The 22,063-nt window shown below is 38.4% G+C and overlaps 2 pseudogenes; both read left to right on the top strand.

The window, feature by feature from the left end:
* The first annotated feature begins 12,090 nt into the window (after positions 1-12,090).
* Positions 12,091-13,664, top strand: LOC148012240 (uncharacterized; annotated as a pseudogene).
* A 6,227-nt stretch (positions 13,665-19,891) lies between these two features.
* On the top strand, positions 19,892-21,465 carry LOC148012241 (uncharacterized; annotated as a pseudogene).
* The last annotated feature ends 598 nt before the right edge of the window (positions 21,466-22,063 follow it).

The following is a 22,063-nucleotide window of genomic DNA, read 5'->3' on the forward strand; positions in this document are numbered from 1 at the left end:
TAAGAAATTAAGTGATTTAGTTTGATATAGCACTTCTTTTTAAAAAATACAAGACTATTATGTTTCTAAACTTTGGTTTATTATGTGTACATAAAGGTAACAAAATCACAAATGATGGTACAAGAGATAATGAAACAATGAAAGCTAAGGAGGTCATTGGCCCTAATGTTTCTTCAAATCACGATACAGGTATATGTCTTTATTTCTACTAAACTATGAAAATTAAAATTTGTGCATATATTACATCTTGCTTTATTAGGTGATTCATTTTGAGATTAACTAGCTTTAATTAGTCTCTTTTTCTAATTTAAAATGTTCATAGTTATTCATATTTTTAAACTTTGGGTAATTGTGTGTATATATATAAACATAGATAAAAGAACAACAAAAGGTGGGAAAAGAGGTAATGTAAGAAAGGGAGATCAGGAGGTTACTTGCGATAATGTTTCTTCAAGTCAAGATGCAGGTACCAACTTTAAGGATAAAAAACTTGTACAAATTTGGTGACCCAAATTGATACAAAATATCTAATTAGTTTCTTTTGTGTTATTGAAAATTTTTATAACCTTGTATTATCTTGAGCTTTGGTTAACTCTATGTATATATAGGTTAACAAGTTACTAAAGATGACACAAGAGACAATGCAAGAAAGGAAGACATTGAGATTGCTTGCCTTAACACTTCTTCAAGCCAAGAATCAGGTATTACCAGCTTTCTTATGTTGATAATGAGTCATTTTTTGAAATGGTTATACTAACTAATGATATTTGATCACTTGAGTATCAATAGGAGTGATACGCATACCATCATATGATGATATCTATCGGCCACCCATGTTGAAATTTAGAGAAGAGGGTAGACTTTATGGAAAAAAGCTCTTGGCTGAATACTTTAAAAGTCAACACACTGTCATGCTCAAAAATTATCATCGAGTACATAGGTGGTTTGAATCCTTAAACCCAGATGATCTACGTTATAAAAATGAGGATAAATAGTATATCATGAAAATCATATCAGAAAATCACCATGAGATTTTACCATTGAAGTTTATTGGATGTGAGTACATATGGAGAGAGAATGACATATATGACTGGTGGAAGGGTAAAAGCAAGATGAAAGAAAGTATTTGAAGAAAAAAGATCTTTTAAAGAAGGTAATTTGATTATTACTTTTTTTTATTGGCTTTCCTAATATTTGAGGTGTAGATTCTTAGTTATTGAACTATTAATCTTATGACATATAGAGAGAATTATCCGCATCTCTTGGAGTGGATGATATAGATAAGCTTCAAAATGTATCAAATGACATAACATCATCAATGATAAGATGATATGATTTATAAGTTTGATATCATAAGTGTAGGATTGGTTCTTTTTCTCCCATACTCATTTAGGGGTGTCTATTGATGGCAGAGTGAACCATATGTTGCTACTATTGATTCTAATCAACTTGATATATACATTCCTAGCATGGATGATATTGAAAATGAACAAGGTTTGGAAAATGTATCTTATAATCTTATATGTTTATCATTTTTGTACTTGATTCCATATATTTTGGAGACATTTAATATATACACATGATCTTATTTTGTTGATGTAGCCTCTTGAAGAAAGTAGCTCCTTTGAAGGACAACAATACAAGCAAACAGATTTATTAGTGCAGGTAATGCTTTTAAGCTCATATCTAATAACTTTCTTTGAGAATGTCTCTTATACAAATACTTATACATTAACTTTCATTTCCCATAGATGAATATGTTCGTGGAAGTAGAAAAGAGCTTTGAAGAATTTCAATGTTATACATCCGATGAGGTTCTTTGCTTTATATTAAATTTAAGATTGACCATATGATTCATGTTCTTAACAGTATCTTATCCTTTACATGCTTAAAATGTAGGATGTTGAAAATGAAGATGGGACACTTGATATGGAAAATTGTGCCAGCTTTTCAAAGTTATTGTCACATTGTTGAGACAAAATAATGTACTCAACTAAACATCAAGAAACTCTGGAACAAAGTATCCATAGTTCAAGCAATGATAAGGTATGTAACTTTTTTTTCTATATAAATATTTTTAATGTGATTACTAATTTTAGTTTTGAATGTAGGTTAATTCAGATGATGACATTAATGAAACATCTCGAAAAAGTCAAAGAAAGAGGAAGGTATTTGAGATATGTTTGTGAGAGAACAATAGCGTCATAGTTTAGTGAATAACTAAAGATATGATTTATTACATAACTATTCATTTTACGTGTTGACTAGCCAAGTGAGAAGATGAAAGATCTTTTGCAACAAAGGAGCATGAAACGAGATACCAATATCAACGAAAAAGAACCAAAGGTGCTAGATGTAAATGTTTATATTTTTGTTTATGTCATACATGAAAAGCATAATCTAATTTTTTTATTTTATTTGAATTAGGAATTTAAAGATCTCCCAAACAAAGGCATTGAGATTAACATTTCAAATGATACTCAAAGGGTAACTTTATTGTTAATTTATATTTTAATTAGATGTATATAATTGTAGTCATGTAGTTCAATTTGTAGCTTTGAGATTAACATTTCAAATGATGCTTAAAGGGTAGCTTTATAGTTTATATATATATATATATATATATATATATAATAGCCATGTAGTTAAATTTATGGCTTTTCATATTATAATTCGTGTCATTTAATTATCTATACATAGTATAATAAGTTACTTATTCTCTTTTTGTTATTCAATGCAGGTTAATATGACAAAAGAGAACATGAAAACCATACTTTTGAAGTATCTTGGTGTGCCTACAATTCATGATATGTACTTTTCTTTAAAGAGTACATACACGAATCTCAAAAAGATTGAAGCTAGCTTTAGAGTCTTGATTAAGGATACAAAGAAGCCAACAAGTGATGATATGATTAAGGAGATTATTTATTGGCTACTAGGAAATGGCAAAGTTGTATTAAACAAAAATAGCAATGTGCTTAGTCTAGATGATGTGGAAGTTTTAGCATAACGTCTACTTTGAGTTAAGAATTTATTGCTTTTCAACATATCGGAGATTTGAGGGATTACTCAAACATTTATTACTTTGCAAAATATTGGAGATTTAAGGGATAAAACAATCAAGGCACACATATTGCTTAATGAGTTTTTAGTTCTATGCTCCTTTAAAAGTATTTTCATTTTTCTTTTGGTTGCTAGAAGTAGATGTTGATGTCTTAATTTGTTTAATCTATTTTGATCATTAGATGTATGTTATTGATCCTTACTTAGAAATGATGACATTCTCTATATAATTTTCTAGTTAAAAATTTATTGTGTAATTTCTTTTTTGATATTAGCATGTCTAAGAGTAAGGGCAAAGTAGATAAAGTGATAAGGAAAAAAGAGAATTCCCTAGTTGAAAGTACATATAAGTAGGGAATGTAAAAAATAGGAAAAATGAGAGATTTCCTAGTGAGAGTACCTAAGGAATCACCTCTAGAATTTTTTTCCTATATATCGAATATTTCCTATATAGGAATTATTCCCTACATAGAAAATTTTGTATTTTCCTAGGAAATTCCTAGGAAAAGTCTTACGTGATTCCCTACTTATTCTCACTAGCAAATGTCCCATTTTCCCTAGTTTTTACTTTCCCCACTTATATGTATTCTCAACTAGGGAATTCCATGGGGAATTCTCTTTTTTTCCTATATGGGGATCGATTGAAAGTTCCTTGTGACATGAGGCACACCATCAACGATGCGATCGCCAGACAGTGCATTATCATCTTGAGGTGTGATGCCGCGATAATCTTTGTCATCTCGCTCTCTCTGATCTCACTAAACTGCTCCGCAAGCAATGTCCTGCTATCATTACAGAGTGGCATCAATATAGTTCATTATTTCGACGACATGTAGAACGACAATACCAAAACCATAATAGCACTTACTTCCAAGTTCCTGCGAAAACGATATCATGACATGGTATGAGGACACTATCTTTTCTATATATTGCTGGATCTTTAGCGCTGGCAACACTGTTAACCTTGATGCCACAAGATGACGTTGATTAATAAAGGCCAACATGAAACATTACTTACTTTGTTTCGATGAACGGAGCTTGTGCTCTTGTCGTGGTAGCCATTGACGTTTTTTATCCTGTTCTTGTGGTAGCGATTGGCCAAAATCGTATCAACTTCTTAGTCAGGATTACGAGGATGTGATTATATTTTTATATGATCTTGTAATAATAACATATTATTAGCTTCTTTATTTTACATTAATATAATTAAAAAATATATAGTCAAGTAAAACTTGCTATGCTAGTCAATCCATAAGGGTATTTTTCTTTTCATGTGAGCCCAGGCACCTAGGTTTTTAAGTAGCTTGCATGGCCCATTGGCTATGCACATAGCAAGGCCGGCCTCAACCGTAGAAAATCTATTGTATGTAAAGGACCCTGACATGATTTCCCACTTTTCCATCTTCTAAGTATAGCCATGCCAACGAGTGATGGTATCCACTCGATCAAGGATAGGGAGACATTGCATCAGTATCTTTGCAGTAAGCTTGAGAGCAACCCTCTATAGAACTAAGATGGGAGCAAGGAGTATCAATCGACATTAGGCTTGTAGCAACCTATATCCGTAGCATTCTTAGAACCACTTTTGGTATCACAAAGAGGAAGTGATTGGCTTCTCAAAGCATCCACCATAGCCACCAACTTCATTAGTCGAGCAAGGCATACCTAACCTACCTCCCTCTTGGCCAAGTTAGAGCATTGATTCTCTTTGCTAGAGATCGCAACATGTCAGAGGCGTGGCCACACAAAATGCCCATACGTTAAATGAGATAATTCTGCATCTTCTCTATCCCTAATTATGCTATCTAATCTAGAGACATATACTTGAAAATCTATTTTAGCTCCTCATCTATCAAATGTCTACTCATCTTGTACTATGGACTATCTATGGTGACTTGCATGACCAAAAATAAATGTTAGGATGTTCAATACAATTGTGAAAGTAGAGTAACAATAACAACGTATATTTGTACACTTGCAAGTAAGTTAAAAAATATGCAATAAAGTATCAATATAAGCAAATAGTCAATAGCTTTGACAACAAGCCAATGCAAATGTGATCACTTTTACACATTCGTAACTTCATCTTAGTATAGTTGGATATACATTAGAAGGTCTATGTAGAGGCCTCCACAAAAATAAGAGTCTATTTTGCTCTCAAAGAATTCATGTATGTCTCTCTACTTGTTTCCTCCACATGTCATAAGCCCTCCTCATCCTCCACTACTCACAAATCATTCTCCCGTACCTGCATGCTTTCTACATCTCCACTAGAAACATTAATTTTATCATACTCTCAACCCATCCAAGGTGTTGTACACACAACATAAAATCAATGATATTGTTGTAGATTAAGGTAGAAGATCACTAATAAATGAAAAACTTTTATGTTGTCAATCTACTGCATCTCATCCACTACAATATGTGAATATGGATCCTACCATCGACTTTCTTGCTCAAACTTCTCCATGATACCATAAGCTATTATCGAGAATAATTTTTCAATATTCTCTATTTGAATTTGTTGCCCATTGAAAATACCATGGTATAGACTTTGTGTCGTATCTTGAGACTTTTGGGTTATTTGTCACTTATAATTGCTAGATATAACAATGACCAAAACACATGTTTACCTTTGGATTATATACCCTAGAGAATCCCCACATCTTGATTGCGCAACCCCTTGTTGCCTTTTAGTAATCTCCTACCTATTTTATATGGATGCATAGTGCAACATACAAAACCCATTCACCTTCATCATAATTCCATCTATCCACTTCTCTATTTCATTTTCAGCTATCCACATCTCAAGTTAGTCTATCATAATCCTTCACCATCCATAGCATTCTATTGTCTATATCCAATGTCATAAACCACTCACAAATATACATCCAATGTCTCCAATACTAACTAATCTTTAGCTATGTTGCTCTCTCAAGAAGCCCACTTTTGCACAAAGCCTTCTATGGTTTTCATGAACTTCTCCAAGAATAATATGCATCGGGGATGTATTGATCCTACAATCTCCACTTTTTCATAAGAAATACGAAAAGATGGGTTTGTATAATGAACATCCTTATGGGTAAGTACTTCTCAAAGAGGTAGACTATTTTGACTGCTCCTTGCCTTGTAAATTCAATTGATGACATCGCTATCTCCTTTAGCAAGATCCACTATACTAACTTCAATAATTTATAAATTTTGGAATGTATCTCTGGGGTAAGAAAAACCATGATCGTGATTGGTAGTATAAAATTCTACAAATTTAATGGATTATGTACTATTAGATAAATGAAAAATAGAAAATGCAAACTTGAGAGAGCATCGCACCAAGTACAACTAGAGCTAGGAAAAATTTAGCTTCATTTTGCAGTCCACTACTATCAAATACTTGAAGGTCTACTAGAAAAACAACCCAAAATTAAGCTCCTTATAACATACAAACCAAACCTGAGCTAAAAACATAGATCCAATTACAAGATATCTTCTCAAAGCATATTGTTGACATTAAGATTAAATTCATCCTTGTTGTTTCAGATCCTACGAGCAAGAACCATATCTATGGGCTTAGTAGTGATACGTCGAGCATGAATGGCTAAAAGTTGAAAATCACTCCATTAGATCAATCAAGTAACTTTCAGCTGCTTCTTAGAGAGCAAGCAAGGCTTGGCTTGCCCATTGCCCCATATACCTTGACTGGTTTCTTGAAAAGAACTTGTGATGATGCCCTGATTGTAGATCTTGCAGTATTTCTCGCACCAACCTAGAGAATGGTGCCTTAGGAATAATCAAGTTGGAACTCTTTTACAATTTCCTTATCTCATGTAGCGCAGCTGTGTCTGGTCTCCATCTTCACTTCTTATGTGTTGGAGGACATGTATTACTAGCTGGAGTAGTAGTGGGAGGTGGAGTAATTAGAGCATGTGGACCACAATTTCTGGACAGTGGTGAACCATCATTATTGACTACATTAGGGCCACCAATTTTGGACACAATAGCACCGCCATTATTAGTTGTAGTAGGGCCACTATTATTGGCCACCAGGGGACCTTTGTCAGTCATAGTATGCTCACTAGATTCGGAAGAGTGTTGAGCTCTTGCTTTTGTAAGTGCCTTATTGATAGGAAGCTTGGAACGTGCAATGGTTGTGATGATCAAGGATAGAAAGGTGGAGGGTAGAGCGAGGAGTACTTGGAAAAAATAAAAGGAGAGACTTGACTTAAGTACAAAACTTTTAAATTTACCATGGTGTAAATGAACTTTAAAATTATCATTTCATTTTATTTCTCCACCCCATCGCTGTCTCTCTCTCTCTCTCCCACCATCCCCCTCATGCCCCTCTCTGTCTAGGCCAGTGAATGATCCAAGGTTTGGAGTTTTCATATCTTTGTCTTAGGACTTTGAAATCTATTTCTCATAATTAAAAAACATAGTTTGAAATCGACTTTGAAAAACATAATGACAAACCTTAGAAAATTTTAACGAATTTTGTAAGACATCTCATGTTAAAGATAGGAGTATTGATGTGTCATATCCTTAGTACCTATGCTCTCTCGTGGACTCTAAATGCATCAAAAGTATTATCTTTATCTTGGTCTCCATTTCTTGCCATATCTCTCTTGGGTTGCCATCCATTCTGTGTGGCATGGTCTAGCTATGTTGTTTTCATATCTTACTTTTCTCACTTCATATATTGTTCCACTTATGAATTTTGATTAAGAGATTTTGGACTTCTTTTCTTTTCCTTGTATCGTATCTCTAATCTCCTATACCACCATTGTAATAATTGCATCATAGAATTGGAATCATTGATGCCACCTTCATGATCAATTGCCTTTTGAAAAGCACAGTGAGCATATTAATGAGATCTTCCATGCCTTGAGTTGACCATACAATCAAACTTCCTTGATTTGCAAAGTATGGACCATGTGCTTCAAGTATATGTTGCACAAGAGGAGATATTAGAAACATGAACTAATTTGACATGATGATCATTTTTTATAATGGTGACAATACTGACCATGTAGTGTGTTATGATGTTTGTAGTCCATGCCACCACTATGGACTTATGAAATTTAGAAATTGTCTCTTTAAATGTATTGGCATCACCATCCCTAAACCTCAACATACACCATCCCAAACCTCAACTTTTGTAAGAGAGTTGCTAATCTATCTAGGTGTATCCACACTTCTGCCTTTGTAATCCTTGTTCATCCCCCATTTCTCTAATCCGGAACAGCAAGGTGAAACGTTTTCCATGCTTCATACCTCTCTCAAGTATATTTTACAAGTATATTGCCTTCCTCATCTCAAGGTGGAGATATAAACTTCCTAGCCTTGGGTCCACCAAAGCATAGTTTACAAGGGATATTTCCACTCTTTCCCAAATTTTTATCATCCTTTTTTATTTCTACTTGGCCCTTGTCCAATCCACCTTGAGAAAGGACTTATTCTACCTTCTTGCATGTTTAATCAGCTTCTGACACATGTTGCATCTTGTATGCAAAGCATATATATTCATGTACTAGCTTCTCAATTATTCTAACCAAACAATGCAATGTGCAAAAATGAACCCTTGTTAGTGGTATTTCCAAAATAGGGTGCTAGTTTGGATCCACTAAAACCAGCATTCCATTTCTCATGACTTGTTGAATACGTGTTTTGGAGCACCTTGTTGTCCTGCCTTGACAAGCCATTCTTTCTTTCCATCTTACCCCATCTTCCTAGTTTGCCAAGCAGTATATGCACAAAATTTTTGCATTTACTGCATTTGATAAACCAAATATACATTTTAATATTTTTAAATCACCTAAAACATGCCATTCAACTTGATAGTCCCCAAACCCCTAGATGTGTAAAATTACTCCACTACTTTGTTGTTGAATAACACTGAGGGTATATTAGTGATGTTTTAAAAAAAAAGGGTAACTCATGGTCCTCCTTTGGTACTTCAAATCCTGCAAGCCACCATATTTCATTCTCTATTTGTAAATTTATATATAGAGGATGGTTTTCATGGATGTTGGGATCCACTACTCGATTCATAAGTGTTATACTCATAGGTTCATGGTTTTTCCCCTTAATTATCTCACTCTCATCAAGTTTGAGGATGCTTGCCTCTACATTCTTCCATGGACATATTGCAGAACTTGACCATGGCAATCTGAACCCTACATACATACAATACAAAGTTGTTGGATGCATTCAATACAAATGCAACTTCTTTGAAACCATACTTCAATAAGTGTGTATTTTCCAAATGTGTTCACCAATTAGTTCTAAAACTTTCTCATTTAGTTGTTTTCGAGCCTTCTCCACATGAAACGGTTTTGACAGAGACATTACTCGCTTAGGTTTGAAGACTTTCTTAAAACTTGTATCCAATTGTTAACAAAGCATACTATATGACTCAGAACGCATTCCCACCTTATCACATAATCCATAAGCATCTGTAGCAGTAAACAAGTTGCTCACATTCGTAAGATGTTCACTTGCAACACCATCTTCAATGTCCCTGAATTTACAATTTTCCAATGCTTTTTTGACCATATCCTTGCTTAGGACTTTGCAATAGTATCATTCTCTGCATAAGGGAACATATTTCTCACTGTAGCATATTGGGCATATATTTTTCTATGATATTGTCCACTTCCTTGGGTTAATTGGTGAATTAATATCACTAATCGGATGTGCCGATGTGCTTCTTTCATTTTTAAAGTGGGCCCAATCTCCAAAGTTTTTGTGAGCTTTCTCCTTATGTTTCGTTTCTCCTTCTCCAAGTCCATAGCTTTAGACTATAACTCCACGTTCTGCACATGCGTAGCATGCATAACATCTTCAATGAGAGACATTGCTTGTTTTAGGCTTTGGTTCTTCCTATCATTCTTAGCCAATAATCTATCCTTTTCCATCAAAGATTGTATATTCCCTTGTAATATTGTTACATATTTTTCAAGGCTTGATTAACCTCTGCTAATCCTTGTGTGACAAGTCTGCATGAGTATCCATACAATGCTTCATTGCCTTCACAAACAAACTTTACAAATGGTGCACAGATCGGATGTCGTATGCGCGCATAGTGAGCGTCAGAAGGTCCCCAAGGACAAAATAACTCTACTTTTTACACAAAAACCAATGAAGAAAGCTTGCACAACATGAACAAGAGACCAATTGGGTGCAATCTCCCCCCATGCCTTGTGTGAGCGCTCCACAAAGCATGTATTTTATATATTATTCATCTTCAAGCTCAAATAATAGTCCAAATTACAAAATAGCACGCTTTAGCTTTTGAGTTTGCTTTTGTGCCAATAAAGAATTAAAGCTAATGGGCACCCAAGAAGTCAGGCGGTACCCAAGTACAATGTCCAATACAAGTATTTAAATCATGCGCCCATGCGCATATAAAAATAATAAATTAATATCAAGCGCTTTAATAAATAAGCGCGACAAAATATAGGCGCCATTCCTAAGATACGCGCCCATAAAAAATTGATGATAATTTGAATACACGCTATTCTCCAATGCTTCCCATTGCCACCGTTGCTTGCTCTACACATCAACTGAAGCATTCACAATTGTTACAAAAATAATACAATTAAACCGACAAAAGTGAATACCTAGAAGCCTTCATCTACATAAAACAAATTTGTTAGAAATCAATCCTAACCTTAATTTATTAGAGTACGCACTCTAAACTCATAAACGTTTATTAATTTAAATATGTATTTTGCGAAATCACCTGCTATGGAATCACCCATGTACATATAAAATTAACAAAATGCCTGAAAAGGATAGGCATCCCCATTGACTTCTCGCACAAAGAATCCACTTTGTGTATGAGTCCCGGTAATAATAAAATTTTACGGAATCCACCACAAAACCCCACGATAATGCTCATTCTCATTTTTACTGAATACTAATATATCATCAAAGAATACTATGACACAATGCTGATGTTTCAGAAATATGCGATTCATCATAGGACTAAATGTGGCTGGCGCATTAGTTAAATCGAAAGGCATAACTAAAAATTCATAGTGTCCAAATTGTGTTCTAAATGCAGTTTTGAATATATTAGATTTGTCCAATCTTACTTGATGATAGCCAGATTTAAGATCTATCTTACTGAATATGGCAGATCCTTGTAGTTTATCCATAAGATCATCTACCCTAGGAATTGGATATCTATTCTTAACGGTAATTTTATTTAGGGCATGATAATCAATGCACATGCGATAAGTATTAATTTTCTTCTTCACTAATAAGACAGGTGCACCAAATGGAGAACTACTAGGTCAAATTAATCCTCTGTTAAGCAATTCTTCTATTTGATTTTGAATTTCTTTCTGTTCAATTTGGTTATGTCTATATGGTGCTTTACATGATAGTTGTGTTCCAGGAATTAAATCTATCTTATGATCTTTAGGACATGAAGGTGGTAATCCAGGTGGTAAATCAGCAGCAGAGCAAAAAAATCTTGAAATTGGGCAAGAAATTGTGTATGCCTAGGATACATTTGTTTTTCGTTAGCTTGAATTTCATTCACCCATATTAAATAAGATTTGCTACTTTTCCGTAATGCACGTTGTCGTATTGCTGTGCATTCGAGGTGTGAAAACCACCCGAAAGTTGTGTGTGCGATTTGATACTTTGTGCATACTTAGTTGTTGTGATTGCATTTATGCTCTGCGTATGAGTATAGTAGCGAGCATGAAGGGTTGCTTTCAGTCTATGTTGAACTGGGTCAAGGAGAGAAGACATTACAACTATTCAAACAAATGCACGAGGAGGATATCTCTCTGGATAGTATCACACTTGTCTGTGCTTTAAAAGCTACAAAGAAAGTAATCATATCAGCACCTTCTGCAGTTGCCCCAATGTTGTGATGGGTGTTAATGAGGAAAAATACAAACCAGGGATGCAAATTGGGAAAGGAGCCGTGCTTTGGGGGGAAAAAGAGAAGCTTTTGTGTTTTTGAAAAGTGCTTTTGGCAGAACAGGACGAAGACAAAAATGGAGAAGGAGGAAGATGATATTCTACGACTTCAAGGGAAAAAGGACGCTAATCTGGGAGGAAAAAAGTGCGCTCTGCAATCGAAGAGATGGGGAAACTAAAACAGAGGAAAAAGCTCTGCAATTGGATGGCATGGGGGCGCAAAAATCTGAGGAAGAGTATTCGAGGATTGATGGGGAGGAAAACAGGGAGCGCTGGGGTAGCAATATGGACGTCAAGGACGGCAACGGAAGAACTGTGACGATGGAGGAAAGCTGAGGGGAGTACAAGCTTGTGCCAAATACTCTCTAATGGAGTGTATCCTATATCGATCATTTTCTCTCTAAAAGTACGAAGAGATATGTGCCCCAAAGTTGAAGAGTTCTGACAGTTGAGCAATGACTATGCTATCACCACCTGCGTGTAGCGGAATTGAAGAGGAGACGACGCTGAGACTTGAATGTTGTTGTCGAGAAGAGGAGAGGGGGGGAATTATGCTAATCTGAGAGGAGAGGAAGGGGAATCGGAGAGAAAGCTCTGCAATTTGGGGCACGAGAGAGGATTGAAAGGGAAGACGATGCCGAAAGCGAATAGGGAGGAGACGTCGATACTCAAGATGGTGAAGAGGACACTTGCCATAGCCTTCCGCTGTTCATTATCGTTCGTCGCTTCGTCTTCGTCATCATCGTCGTCAATTTTCCTGTTGCGGTGCGCTTCGGTTTCGAGAAGCTTTTTCTAATATTTGAGTTTGGCATGGAAGTATCTCTGGATGTGAAAGCTATTGTAGCCCAAAAACCACTGCATCTTTGCAGATTACCAGAAAAGTTAAACCTTGCGGTTTCATCCCCTCAAAGAAAAACTGCAGACTTGCACCTTGTTGGACGCCACCCTGAGGTGTATGAGCCATGTGATGACTCTTTTGCAGTTGTTGATGCTCTTCTAGCTGATCAAACAAATCTGAGAGAATTGGAGCCAAGTTTGTGATTGGAAGTTGGATGCGGTAGTGGCTACGTTATTACATCTCTTGCACTTATGCTTGGTGATACCAAAGGAAAGGTGCAATTTCTGGCTACAGATACTAGTGAAGCTGCAGTGAACACCACAATCACAACCCGTAAAGCCCACCATGTCCATGCTGATGTAGTTGTTGCAGATCTTGTCTCGAGACTTGAAAAACAAGTAGCTAGAGCAGTGGATGTGCTGATTTTTAATCCTCCTTGTGTACTCACACCAGAAGATGAGGTTGGTGTTAATGGGATAGCTTCTGCTTGGGCTGGTGGTGCTAGAGGAAGGGCTGTCATCGACCGCATGCTGGGAATAGTTGATTCATTGTTATCTAGCAAGGGTTTGTTTTATATGGTGACTGTGACGGCAAACAATCCTGGAGAGATCTGCTAGATCATGAGACAAAAAGGGGTTTGCATCACGAATTGTTGTACAGCATTATACTGAAGAGGAAAGCTTGCATGTTCTGAAGTTTTTGAGAGAGACTTTGCTGGATTCACCCAAATTTCCTGGACCAACATCTCCATCATATCGGACATCCTTTCTACAGCGCTCACTCTCACGGCTAGTGTCCTTCAAAAACATATAACATAGTGCACAGAAACATCCTTGTACAGCAAATTTTTGACTTGTAAGCAGTATAGAGGTAAAAGTATTGGCAATAGCAGTCTCATTGTATGCAAGAATGCTGAACATAGTCTGGCATCAATCCTCTGTATGCAGGCAGCAGCGAGTAGTCTTGAGTAGAAGTAGTCAATATCTTGTAATTTGTGGGGCTGCCCAAGCTTGCCTTTTCCAGCTGAAAAGAAATTTGGCAGATTTATTATTGCTCACCAATCTATTCATCTTGTTTATTTGTATGATTGATCGTCTATCCTGAAATTTAACAAGGACTTCTGTGGTTGCGACATTGCTTTCATAAACCCTTCGACATCTTTGGTGAACCCGACGTGAAAGCGTCGCAGAAAATTCAGGATGGGAGACACTTCAGCCTCTATTTCAGCTTCTTCTACAATTCCAGCTGCCTCTACTTCAGCTCCATCTATGACTGCTGCGTCAAGTACTTCAATGGAGAATCTAAAACAGATTTTACAGAATATGTCCATGTATATGCAGCTCCAAAATCAGCAAACACAAATGTATATGCAGCAGCAACAACAATTGCATCAACAGCAGTTGTCTCAGCAAAGGCAACTTTATTCGGAGCAGGAGAATGCAAACAGCGCGACTAAGGCTATTGAAGTAGTTGAGAGTGAGAAGAAGCTATTTGATGGGCGTAATGTTTCAGCATATTTGAAGACATATGAGATCAAGATGGGGTTTTTTGGAGTTCTTGCTGGACTTATGAGTAAGTACTTCCTTCGTCTTGTCACACCTGCTTTGAGGACAAAAGTGACTGATCTTTTTATTCAAAATACACATTGGCAAGATTTTAAGAAGGCTCTAAAAGAAGAATACTTCCTTGAGGACTTTGGTATGGCTACTCGGCGGTCATTCCGAGAGTGGGTCTACATGCCAAACAAAGGTCTTACTGCTTCGGAGTTGATTCGAGAATTCGAAGAGAGGTATAGTCAGCTTGATGCTATTGAACAAAGAGCATTGGATGTTGAAAAAGTTGAACTTTTCTTGCAAGCTGCAGATCCTGCTCTTCAAGAAGAATTGGGTGAGCTTCTTGAAGATCGCACGAAGCCTATGGGTCTTAAAACTGATTGGCAGGATGCACAGGATGCAGTCTCGACTTTGAACAAGAGGAGGATATGGAAGACTCGCCTACAGAATGGTTCCATGACACCTACACCATCATCTGCTCCTATGCCTACTTCTATCCCTGTTATTTCTTCTCCTCCTCAGCCAATTTCTTGGCCTATGCAAGTGCCTACTGTTTCTACTCCACCTATTCCTCCTGTTCCACGACTGATGCCTACACCTTCTGCTCCAAAACCATCCACTCCATCGGTGCCTACCTCTCTTGATGATATAATCAAAGGCATCACAGATTTGACACTTGAGTCAGTTAAAGCGGAGTTGGTGGGAAAGTTGAAGGAGCAGTTTGCTTCAACTGTGCCTACTACTTCTTCTAGTGCTCCTACTGCACCTAGGAGTGCTCCTAGTGCACCTAGGAGAGATCGGAGATGTATTTGATGTGATAGTACGGAGCATCAGCATTGTAGGGATTGTGACTCTTTCCAGGATGCAAGGAGGCAGAATTTGGTATATTGGGGGCAAGATGGTAAGATTTGGTTGACTGAGACAGGAGCTCCACTTGCTACCAACTTTGGTAAAGGTGGAATGAAGAAGTTAGTGGAGGACATGGCTGCGCGTACTTCTTATGTGACAGCTAGAGGTGATGCTTCTGCATATGGAGTACAGATTGAGAAGGGATCAGAGACTCAGTCCGCACTATGAACTTATGCTATGGAGACTGCAAACAAGGGGAAAATTCAGCAAACTGTTTTGACTAGTGCAGGCTCTAGCATCAGATCAGAGACAGGTTGGGACTCGCCTGTTGACAGGTATTCTATTTATTCTTATTTGGCTAAATCTCATGGTGCAGATGTATTTGTTGAGGAGAAGCGTAAGAGGGATGAAGAAAATCCAAGTGCAGCTAAGAAGACTAGAGGGGGTGAGTTTGTTACTCCACCTACTGCAGGACCGTCTTCACGATCAGGGCCAGATCGACAGATGGAGGATGCTCAAAAGAGAGAAAAGAGGCAAGAGCCTAGAGAGAGAAAGCAGCTAGGATTCAGATTGATGTCCGATATTGAGACATCTACAGACATGAAGAAAATCTTTAATGATAAGATACTTGGCAGTGAGGTGACTTTCACTATTTCTGAGATTTTGGGCATCTCAAAAAGAGAGTTTCAGGATCAATTTCAGGAGGTCCTGAAGAGGAAGAGACATGCATTGGCTACCACTGATACACAGGGAGTTTTGATTGGAGAGTTGGATGAGGATGATGATGAGGTTATGGTTGATAATGCTTCTGTTTTGCCACAGGTAGAGAAGAGGGTTCAGCCTATGCATTATGCTGAAATTGATGAGCCTGTTTTGATACCGCGTAGTCACTTTTCGCGGAGCCATTGGGCTAGGGCAACTACAGAGACGATGGTAAAGATTGGAGAGAAACAGGTGCCTTATGTTGCATTGGTTGATCATGGTTCAGAGATTAATCTCATAGTTCGTGGAGTTTATGAGAGTAATAGATGGCCTATGGATGTAGAGCATGGGTGGCGTATGAGAGCCGCCAACAATACTGCATGTGATTTATATGCTGCTTGCCCTAGTGTCAGGGTTTCTATTGGTGATGTAGAGGAGGATTTTCATTTCTTTGTGCAGGATTCATGCTCGTATCCCATAATTCTTGGACAGCCATTCATTACAGAGATGCGCATGGAAACAAAGGTCATGGATGATGGATCTGCTTATGCACGCATTCGCAGTAAAGATGGTATGAGAGCAGTTCAGTTTATGACTGTATGTGTGAACCATGTTAGAAACAGGGATACTCTCAGAGATGCACCCTTACCCACTGTGAGGGATTCGGGTTTTCATTAGGTACCGCCGTTTCGCGAGACGACGGTGGTACAGAGGAGAAGAGATTGGAATTCTCGCCTCCTGGCAGCAGTGTTTTCTCCTCCGGTTATGTTGGGATTTTAGCAAACAGTTCGATGAGCTATCAGAAGACTTCTAGGTTGTCTAGAGCTGCCAGGCAGTATATATGCAGGAAGGAGAAAAATTTGAAAAATGCAGGAATTTTGGAGGATGATGAGCACATAGATGGTATGTATGACAGTGTGATTTGTGCAGATACGATGACAGAAATGGGAGATATGCTGAAACCTGATATGCAGAATTGTCATGGTAATGTATTAGTGCAGTCCCTGGACATGTTTCATGAAATTGCAGATTTTATGTCACAGATTGAGTCAGAGGCTGAGGTAACTCAGCAAAGAGTATTGAGTGCTGAAGAAATTCAACAAACAGAGTTTCCAGCTGGTTATGATCAGCTTTCAGAGAGACAGAGGGCTGAAAATTTTCAGCCAACAGAGTTTACTGCTGAAATATTTCAGCATTCAGAGTTTGGGGCTGTTTCTATGCAGTCCATAGAGCAGAGGGCTGAGAATATTCAGCCATTGGAGTGCAGAATTGCTGATTTACAGCAAGGTTTATGTAATGCAGAAGAGCATAATGAAGCCAGGGTTGACACGAAATACAAGACTGTGGATAAGAAGGTGAAGCCGGTTGCTGTACCGCTTCCACCTGACAGTGATCAGCAAATAGAGAGGGCTGCTAAACAGCAAATTTTGAGGAATCCGGAGCATATTGGTCATAAATTTTCAGCAGAGACACTTGCTGAATTGAAAATTGGAAATGGTGATTTCTTGTTACCCATAGAGAAGCAATGCTTTCAGGATATGATTGAGCGTCATGGAAGGGGATTTACTTTTTTGCCACATGAAATTGGATGTGTAAATCCTGATATTGTTGCTCCTATGGTCATTTTTACTATTCCTCATATCCCATGGAATCTCCGACCTATTCCAGTGCCTAAAGCACATTTGCCAAAGCTGATTGATTTATTGAATGAGAAAATCAGGATGGGAATCCTTGAGCCTTCATCTGCACCATACTCAAACAGGTGGTTTACAGTTCCAAAGAAGAATGGTACTCTTTGATTTATTCAGGACATGCAGCCAGTGAACAGAGTTACTATCAGGAATGTTGGTATAGGTCCAGTTGTGGATGAGTTTGCAGAGGCATTTGCTGGACATGCCATCTATTCTTTGGGTGATTTGTATTCAGGATATGATCAATTTCAGCTGGCTTTGGAAAGCAGGGACATAACCACCATGAGAACTCCTATTGGGCTTGTGAGGATGTGTACCTTGCCTCAAGGTGCCACTAATTCTGTTGCGCATATGATGAATGCCATGCATAAGGTCCTTCGTGATTACATACCTCAGCTTACTATGCCTTTCTTGGATGATGTGCCCATTAAGGGGTGTGCAGAAGAAGAGAAGAATGAGAGCCTAAATGAGCAGGGATGCAGATACTTTGTGGCTGATCATATTTCAGCATGTGAGAAGATTTTGGCCAGGTTAGAAGAAGTGAACTTGACACTTTCAGGGCAAAAATCTGTTTTTGGAGTGAATGAGGTTGTTATTGTTGGGCATATGTGTGGATATTATGGCAGGAAACCCTCACCTGATAAGGTGAATGCTATAGGCAAGATTGCAGAGTATTGTTCTACTACTTCAGAGGTACGGAGATTCATTGGTGCTTGTGTGTTTTATATGATTTGGATACCTCATTTTGCACACATAGCAGATTGTTTGTATCAGCTGCTTCGAAAGGGGCAGAAATTCTATTGGGATGAGAATCACACTAGAGCCATGCGGAAATTGAAGAAGTTATTGCAGAATGCTCTTACTCTCAGGAAAGCGGATTATAATTGTGATAGGCCTATTGTATTGACAGTTGACACTAGTCCAATTGTCATAGGTTGGGCTGTGGGTCAATTGGATGCAGATGAAGCTAGGGAGTTTTTCTCTCAGCTAGGAATCAAATTGGCTCTAACCACAGCATAAAATCTAGAGGGAAATGGAAAGAGTGAAAGAGGGCATCTGCCGATAGTGAAAGCATTAGCCAAAGCATGCAGAGGATGGATTGGAGAATGGCCAAGACTTTTACGATTTGCTTTATGGGCTGATCGTACGACTCATAGTGTTACCACAGGATATATGCCTGCAGAGTTGATGTATGGTCAGAAACCTGTTATGCCGATTGAGACTTGTGCTTTGACTTGGTCAGTTTTACCTTGGCAAGAGAATTTGATGAGAGAGGAGCTCTTAGCTCTTCGGATTCGAAAGTTGGAGAGGAGACCTGAGGATATTCAGCTAGCTATTGACAAGTTGAAAGTTGCTAGACTAAGGAATAAGGACAGGTTTGATAGCAGGCATCGCTTACGGCCTAGAGCAATAGAAGACGGAGATTGGGTATTGGTCTTTGATAGAAGCCTTGAAAATCAGCATACTGCACTTCGGAAGATGGTGAAAAGATGGTTTGGGCCATACATAGTCAGACATGTCTTTGATAATGCAACATATGAGCTGACAGAATTGGATGGGACAGTGCTTAGAGTGCCTATTGCTGGAAAAAGAATCAAGATTTTCAAGAAAAGGGATGATGAGGACTATGCATTGGAAGAATTTTCAAGAGAAGAGCAACGACAAGAAACTCCAATGGAAGAGACAGATGATATGGCTGATAATCTTGTTGATCTACCGGAAATGCATAAAGAAGAGATTGATTTGTTTGTGGATCTTGATGATAACGATCATGGGTAATTGGCCCATCCGGAGGATGCGCAGGATTAGAGGGGGTGGATGTCGTATTGCTGCGCATTCGAGGTGTGAAAACCACCCGAAAGTTGTGAGTGCGATTTGATACTTTGTGCATACTTAGTTGTTGTGATTGCATTTATGCTCTGCGTATGAGTATAGTAGCGAGCATGAAGGGTTGCTTTCAGTCTATGTTGAACTGGGTCAAGGAGAGAAGACATTACAACTATTCAAACAAATGCACGAGGAGGATATCTCTCTGGATAGTATCACACTTGTCTGTGCTTTAAAAGCTACAAAGAAAGTAATCATATCAGCACCTTCTGCAGTTGCCCCAATGTTGTGATGGGTGTTAATGAGGAAAAATACAAACCAGGGATGCAAATTGGGAAAGGAGCCGTGCTTTGGGGGGAAAAAGAGAAGCTTTTGTGTTTTTGAAAAGTGCTTTTGGCGGAACAGGACGAAGACAAAAATGGAGAAGGAGGAAGATGATATTCTACGACTTCAAGGGAAAAAGGACGCTAATCTGGGAGGAAAAAAGTGCGCTCTGCAATCGAAGAGATGGGGGAACTAAAACAGAGGAAAAAGCTCTGCAATTGGATGGCATGGGGGCGCAGAAATCTGAGGAAGAGTATTCGAGGATTGATGGGGAGGAAAACAGGGAGCGCTGGGGTAGCAATATGGACGTCAAGGACGGCGACGGAAGAACTCTGACGATGGAGGAAAGCTGAGGGGAGTACAAGCTTGTGCCAAATACTCTCTAATGGAGTGTATCCTATATCGATCATTTTCTCTCTAAAAGTACGAAGATATATGTGCCCCAAAGTTGAAGAGTTCTGACAGTTGAGCAATGACTATGCTATCACCACCTGCGTGTAGCGGAATTGAAGAGGAGATGACGCTGAGACTTGAATGTTGTTGTCGAGAAGAGGAGAGGGGGGGAATTATGCTAATCTGAGAGGAGAGGAAGGGGAATCGGAGAGAAAGCTCTGCAATTTGGGGCACGGGAGAGGATTGAAAGGGAAGACGATGCCGAAAGCGAATAGGGAGGAGACGTCGATACTCAAGATGGTGAAGAGGACACTTGCCATAGCCTTCCGCCGTTCATTATCGTTCGTCGCTTTGTCTTCGTCATCATCGTCATCAATTTTCCTGTTGCGGTGCGCTTCGGTTTCGAGAAGCTTTTTCTAATATTTGAGTTTGGCATGGAAGTATCTCTGGATGTGAAAGCTATTGTAGCCCGAAAACCACTGCATCTTTGCAGATTACCAGAAAAGTTAAACCTTGCGGTTTCATCCCCTCAAAGAAAAACTGCAGACTTGCACCTTGTTGGACGCCACCCTGAGGTGTATGAGCCCTGTGATGACTCTTTTGCAGTTGTTGATGCTCTTCTAGCTGATCAAACAAATCTGAGAGAATTGGAGCCAAGTTTGTGATTGGAAGTTGGATGCGGTAGTGGCTACGTTATTACATCTCTTGCACTTATGCTTGGTGATACCAAAGGAAAGGTGCAATTTCTGGCTACAGATACTAGTGAAGCTGCAGTGAACACCACAATCACAACCCTTAAAGCCCACCATGTCCATGCTGATGTAGTTGTTGCAGATCTTGTCTCGGGACTTGAAAAACAAGTAGCTAGAGCAGTGGATGTGCTGATTTTTAATCCTCCTTGTGTACTCACACCAGAAGATGAGGTTGGTGTTAATGGGATAGGTTCTGCTTGGGCTGGTGGTGCTAGAGGAAGGGCTGTCATCGACCGCATGCTGGGAATAGTTGATTCATTGTTATCTAGCAAGGGTTTGTTTTATATGGTGACTGTGACGGCAAACAATCCTGGAGAGATCTGCTAGATCATGAGACAAAAAGGGGTTTGCATCACGAATTGTTGTACAGCATTATACTGAAGAGGAAAGCTTGCATGTTCTGAAGTTTTTGAGAGAGACTTTGCTGGATTCACCCAAATTTCCTGGACCAACATCTCCATCATATCGGACATCCTTTCTACAGCGCTCACTCTCACGGCTAGTGTCCTTCAAAAACATATAACATAGTGCACAGAAACATCCTTGTACAGCAAATTTTTGACTTGTAAGCAGTATAGAGGTAAAAGTATTGGCAATAGCAGTCTCATTGTATGCAAGAATGCTGAACATAGTCTGGCATCAATCCTCTGTATGCAGGCAGCAGCGAGTAGTCTTGAGTAGAAGTAGTCAATATCTTGTAATTTGTGGGGCTGCCCAAGCTTGCCTTTTCCAGCTGAAAAGAAATTTGGCAGATTTATTATTGCTCACCAATCTATTCATCTTGTTTATTTGTATGATTGATCGTCTATCCTGAAATTTAACAAGGACTTCTGTGGTTGCGACATTGCTTTCATAAACCCTTCGACAACGTTTAGCTTGAGTATGAGTAAGCAATGGAAAATTATTGGAAGCGTGGATACCATATAGTGTGATTTGTTTTCCTTGAAAATAAATTTTAATTGAATGCGTAGAATAATCTATGTCAGGATTGCATTGATAACACCAAGGCATTCCTAAGATAATGTCACTAGACTACAAAGGTATAATTAGGAAATTTCTTCATTCAATATATTCACCAATTTTAATTTCTAAATTATGCACCTCTTGTGTTCCATTATATCTCATTCCTAGAAATGC

The sequence above is a fragment of the Lygodium microphyllum genome, chromosome 27 (assembly GCF_053477565.2).
Source record: "Lygodium microphyllum isolate KBCC chromosome 27, Lygodium_microphyllum_v1.1.10, whole genome shotgun sequence".
Taxonomy (NCBI): Eukaryota; Viridiplantae; Streptophyta; class Polypodiopsida; order Schizaeales; family Lygodiaceae; genus Lygodium; species Lygodium microphyllum.